Source organism: Labeo rohita, unplaced genomic scaffold (assembly GCF_022985175.1).
Source record: "Labeo rohita strain BAU-BD-2019 unplaced genomic scaffold, IGBB_LRoh.1.0 scaffold_2595, whole genome shotgun sequence".
NCBI classification, from domain to species: domain Eukaryota; kingdom Metazoa; phylum Chordata; class Actinopteri; order Cypriniformes; family Cyprinidae; genus Labeo; species Labeo rohita.
The window spans coordinates 1-6,303 of record NW_026128875.1 but is presented as its reverse complement, the minus strand read 5'-3'; the positions used below and the strand labels follow the sequence as shown (position 1 = coordinate 6,303).

The 6,303-nt window shown below is 36.7% G+C and overlaps 1 pseudogene; it reads right to left on the bottom strand.

The window, feature by feature from the left end:
- Window positions 1–3: 3 nt before the first annotated feature.
- Window positions 4–6,022, bottom strand: LOC127159875 (sucrase-isomaltase, intestinal-like; annotated as a pseudogene).
- Between the last annotated feature and the right edge of the window lie 281 nt (window positions 6,023–6,303).

Below are 6,303 nucleotides of genomic sequence, written 5' to 3'. Positions count from 1 at the left end.
CAGACCATCGGTGGGAACCGTGCTGGTGAGAACACCCTATAACACACAGCACAGCTGTTACACAAAACTATACATACATGCATATTTACTGTATGAGCAAAAAATACTATTGCAAATGATAATTGTTGATAGTAAAACATCCGGATAAATTACAGTAATTAATTTTTGTGAAAATAATATCACAATGCAAAAAGTCAGACATATAACATGGTTCTTGAGATTCACACACTTAGATCTGACTATAACAGAATGAAAACAGCAGAAAATTGAGTTGTTTCAGTAAACAGAGAGTGGCCACAGATGGACAATCTTGGATTCTCTACTGGATTTAATGACCACAATCCAAATAAATCTAAAAGAACTGCACACACAGCTTTCTTCAAAACATTTTAACATACCGAAGACACAGTGAATGTTGTCAAGAGGAAACGCTGATTCTGAACAGTATCTGAAATTAGAATGATCTACATTTAAAAAAAAAACAAACAAACACAAAGAAGAAGGACAAAAAAATGATTAAAATTGAAAGTACAAATGGTCAATTTTAAAACTCATATAAAGATACATATAAACATTACTGATGAAATTAAATTGAAAAACCTCAAACACAAACTAATATAAAAAGTGAAAGAAAAAAAAAGTGTTTTTATCTCCTTTTTTTAAAACTATCAGCTAGGTTAACGTTTAGCGCCTCTCACTGGACATTTCACTTTGAAAGCAAAGCACTGCAGAAATGTTGGCAAAAGGCTTGTTTGTCCAACGAGTCTGGGTGGAATAAATCATTAATGGAACTGTAATCATCAAGTTAAATCAAAACCATTACAACCAAATATAATTACCAATTCCCTCTCCGTCATCCCAGAACAAGGATCCATGTGCTGAACCGGCATCATCAAGAGCAACAAGAAGACCCAGAGGATTCCGACGACTACAAGAAAAAAAAAAAAAAAGTGAACATTACATTAGTGTTTGTGCAGGAAGTAAGACTGAAAACCTTCTGAAAGTGGAAAAAAAAAATCCTATGCAAAGATGCAGCTTGGCTTCTTCACCTGAACTGTGTGTTGGTCTCTGGTTTCTGCCAGGGCAGGATGTGTCCTCCTCTCACATGCAGGTTAATTTTCGATAGTGGTGCATCCATATCCACAAACTGTCCTCGCACTCCAACAACTTCACCCTGGTTGATAAATCACATACAAGCAGCTAAGACAAACCAATATATTAAGGACACATTTAAATTTGTTTGGAAGCCAGCTGCGTTATGACTGCTTCTTTAATTGACATGCTACTAAAATCTTGCTAATAAAGATTTGCATGCTTGCTAATAAAATGCTTACCGTGTGATAATCGTACCAGCGGGCATTTGGCACGTAGCCTCTGACCACAGTAACGCCCTTTACAAAACAAAATCAATGAGAAATTAATTAACAAAACAAACAACAAAAACAGGTGACCTCTCTTTACTGACTGAACATAGCCAGTGTGTGAATACATTTATTATATGTAAATGTCTTATTATTTATTATAATATGTATATATTAATATTATAATAAATAATTAATTCATTTATTATATGTTAATATATAAATATAATATTTTGGGGGCATTTTTTTTTAAAATGAAGTTATGTGAGCAACCTCAAAACTTAAACAAAACTACTGGATAATTTGTCTTGTAGTGTAAACATAGTCAAGTTGTCCTTGTGTTCATACCGGGTCCAAAGCAGGTGTGATCAGAAGGGCGGGACCCCAGAGGAACTGCCTGTCAATGCTCCATGTGTTTGCATCTGTGACAAACCTACAATACAGAACATGATCTAAACAACACTGCACATGCAGATCATGATATAACAGCACAAAAAGTGAGGAAAAGAGAGAAGTAGAGCATGAAATGAAAACATGAGATGCTGAACAAAATAGTAAATTTATCTTCTTTTAAGGATATTATAACTGTTTTGAAACTGTATGAGGGTGAACAAATGATTTTCATTTGAGCTGGTGGACACTCACTCGTGCAGCAGGGGTCTGACCACAGTGTTTCCATGAGCGTGGGCTTCGTACATCAGTGTGTACAGATACGGCAGGAGGGTGTACCGAATATTCAGCACATCACGAGAGATAGCAGCAAACTCTGGTCCCCAGGCCACTGGATCCTGCCTCTGTCAAAGGTCATGGAAACACATTCATTTATAACCATTCAGCGCTTTATCATTATGACTACATTCACACTAACTATATAATCATCAAGTTTTTGTTAACACTGGTCTAAAAATCCTAAATTTCTCAATAAATAAGGTGCTGTGTGTGTGTTCTTACTGGCATGTTGATGGTGTTGTGGTTTCTGGAGAACGGGTAGAAAGCTCCAAGCTGCATCCAGCGCAGGCACATCTCGTATTCGGCAGTGTTGAAGAAGCCACAGATATCAGCACCGGTCTGAAACACAAACAGAAAGGCAGAATGAGAAAACACAGAGAGAGAAACACAAATAATCTCTGTGAAAACAGGGCCACAAAAGCCAACTCCAAAACAATAATAAATCAACTCTAGAGTCAGTGTAGTGGCTGCATGTTAGTGTAACACACCTAAATGAACTAAACAACATTGTTTGATAGGAAATAATGTGCAAATGAAAAATCAATAGCAAGTGCTGTGGCAGAATGAGAGAGGCACTTACGTAAGAGATGCCGAAAATGCTGAACTCCATCATGCCTGAAAGACAGAAAGAGAGAGGGAGTTTGGTTTTCAAATATTACAAATAAAGTTTATACACTGAACTGCACAGTAGATACAGCAGCTGCCAACAAAAAAAAAAACACAATTTAATGAAGGACAAAAACAGAAGGATAAGGACAAATTAGATGTTTATAATTTATAAAACAAATGTGTTTGTTTTATATAAGTCTGCACGTAAAACAAAAGGTTTCGATTTCCCGCCAAAATGTTACTTTTGCCAAAAATCTTAAATTGTGTTCCGAAGACGAAAAAAGCTTTGGAACGACAAGGGGGTAAGTGATTAATGGCAACATTTTCATTTTGGTGTGGAGTAACCCTTTAAGTTTATATAATACTCTGAGGCAGAGTTGTTTGTCTAATTGTCCTTAATTGTGTTCTGTCAAGTTCTGTTGTTTTCAGTTTAGCACTTGGTTGATGGTTTTCTTTCTGTTGTATATCTCTGATAACTCTTCTTTGACTCTTGCACTGTGTGTTTTGTTTTTAATGCCTTTGATGAACAACAAATTACAATTCTCATTAAATAAAATACTTTTATTTAAACTGACTGAATTCGGATTGTTTGAAGACCCCCTTCAGTATCCACATTATTTTTCAATGCGGAAGTAAGCTGTTTTCTCCAAAATATCGTAAATCTGGTTCATAATCCACCAAGGGAAATATCGAGAAGAATAGGGGGTAAGTGAGTAAACAGTAAAAAATTAACACTACAAACCAGTTTGTTAATAATCTGAAGATGGTACATTAAAATAATATGGTAATTGACACACCAGTTTTGCAATATCAAGCAGCAAAACCAGCTTTTTCTGTCTAGCTTCTTTGAGCTGCAAGTGGATGTTTTTATTGCTTTTGATGAGCAACCTTATGCTCGTTAAATAGGCTTCATTTATTTAAATGAAAAATACATTGTTTAAAACAGTAGAATTTTGTAACAATTCAAAAGCTTGCTGTTTTCAAATTACAATATATGTTATAGTTCAAAAGAACAGCATGTATATAAAATTGACTTTTTTTTTTAATATTATAAATGTCTTTACTGTGACTTATGATGAATTTAGTGCATTCTTGCAGAATGTACTGTTTTGTTTGTTTATAAAAAATAGTGTATACTAAATATGAGCAGCTTATCTTCCCACTAATTAATAAGCACCATCATACCAACGATGGACTTCAGAAGCTGGTCCCAGGCGGAGTAGTTGTCTCCCAGCCAATGTCCAGCCCAGCGACCACTAGATGGGTATGTTGAACGGGTAATTACCACACCTCTCTTTCCAGTGGTACTAAGCAAAGCACTGCAAAATACACACAAACACACAGCAATTAAATCTCGCTCCAGAACAACCAAGAAATAAATTAAGCAGTTAATACAGATGAACAGAAAACTCACTCATAGGTGGGTTTTGTGTGAGCCCAGCCGTACAAGTTGTGGACGTCATAATGCTTGACACGTGTACCGTCGGCAAGGATCTGCTCGCTGTTCATGCATAAAGTCTTATGGGGCAGACCTCTGTGCATGGACTCCAGTGCTGGGAAAAGATCACACACAAACATAAGACAGATTCATTTTTTTGGACTCCAAACCATTATGGTTTATGGTTTAGCTCCCCCCCAATCAAATTGATGTAAACATGCAATTAGTCGACTACTGGCTTAACTAAACAACTACCAGTCAACTACAAAAATCTTTTATCGGAGTCTGGCCTAGTAAATGTTGACCATTGTGTTATATAATTTCTGTAGCCAAGTGTACATGCCAGGATGTACTCAACAGAACTTACGGGGCATGTATGGAGGATTTTCCAAAATTGGATCCCCTAGACACTGCTCTCCAACGGTGCCATGCACGAAACTGGCCGGCTCATTCATGTCCTTCACAAAGCAAAACACAATGACAGTGTTATCAGTCAATGACTCCAAAGGAGAAAACAATGGTGATATGCAAATGAGTGTAGAAATGGGGCATGGCTATTCTAAACCTTCAGTTCACATTTAAGTTTGTGTTGCTAAGTCAACATCCTTGCTGGAATTTCAGCAACATTCTTATGAATCTACCAATTTCAAGAGCAACAATGGTGTGCTTAAAAAACATCAGTCCATCTTCATGAAACAATGAATGACATGAAAAATGCCAAAAAAAACATCTGTCCATTTTCATGTCAAACTTCATGATGTTGTTGTAGAAGTCATGAAAAATGCCAAAACCACGTTGCTGTACTGGTCTTGAAGAAATCAGGGAATGCCACAAACCTCTGAACAGCTGAAAGAAACATTAGGTTGAACAAGGTGCTTTAACCATTACTACATGTTGATTGTATATTACAGCAGCGCAAATAGTAATGTGCTGATTTACTTCTTGTCTGTTTGGATTGGCTGATTTTGAGTTTGTTTACATGCAGTGGGTGTTAAAGCACAGTACTAGTATGTGCTCATTGGTGTGTCTTCTACATGCTTCTTGGTCGATAGTATCTATGATGTCACACTCATCTCTCTAGACTAAATTTGCAATTATAGCCCATTGTACTGATGATTTTAATAAGAAAAGACTTAAATATGAGGGAACAAGAGAGAAGATCTCAAATTCTATGATTAAAAAGAGAAAGAAAGCAATATAGGAAGAACAATAACTAAAACAGAACAAGAGAGAGAGGCAGATACCTGCACTTGAGTATCCCAGTCCAAAGAATCGTCCACAGTAACATTGGGATAATCAGGCCACACCTATAACAGACAGAAACAACAGCTAAAACCAGTGGTTCAGTCTAAAATAGAAAAAATAAGGACTTGAGGAAGAACTTGCATGTTCTTCTCCCTCTATTTGTTTGTTATACCTTTCCCCACACAATTTCATTGCTCAGCGCAGGAGGCCATTTGATGAAAACATCATTTTCAATCCCGGTGTCATATGCAGGGTAGGAGCCTTTAGTCTCGTTGGCTGCTATCGCAGGGTCCTGAAGTGCACAAAGAAATAAAGCATGTGGTTTTGGTACAGAATACATTTCACTGAATATTTTGGGCCAGAATAAATGATTCAAGACCAGACTACATCAATCTATATTTACAAGTTTTGTTTTTATTACAACATCCTGTACCATTTTATGATAGCAACTTCGTTTGTCTAGTAATTGAGAATTGTTAGTACCAAAATGAAGATGAAACGCATGCCATCGGCCCTCATGCGGTCCACCAGAGAAGGCAGGCCCTTGAAGTTCACTTGGTCCAGCGTAAAGTCCATCTGCCTCTCCATGTAGTCAATGTCTGCGTACTGAACATCCTGTGAAAGATCAAAGGTAAAATATTATGATGAGTAAACTTAAATGTGAAGTTCCAAGACTGATTAATTTTTGCAATGCTTAGTTTGAAACATTTAATTCTGCAAATGCAGGCAGCATGTTGTAGTGGTTGCTATGGTTCGCTATTTGTTAAATACTGGCACAAGTCTAAACTTGATGTCCTGCCTGTCAAAAATCCCTTGTAAAATCAACAGCATAAAATTTGAGGTATCATTCATTATCAGTAGCACAAATGGTGCAGGACAAGATTAGCTCATATACAATTTGAAGTACTACTAATGATACTT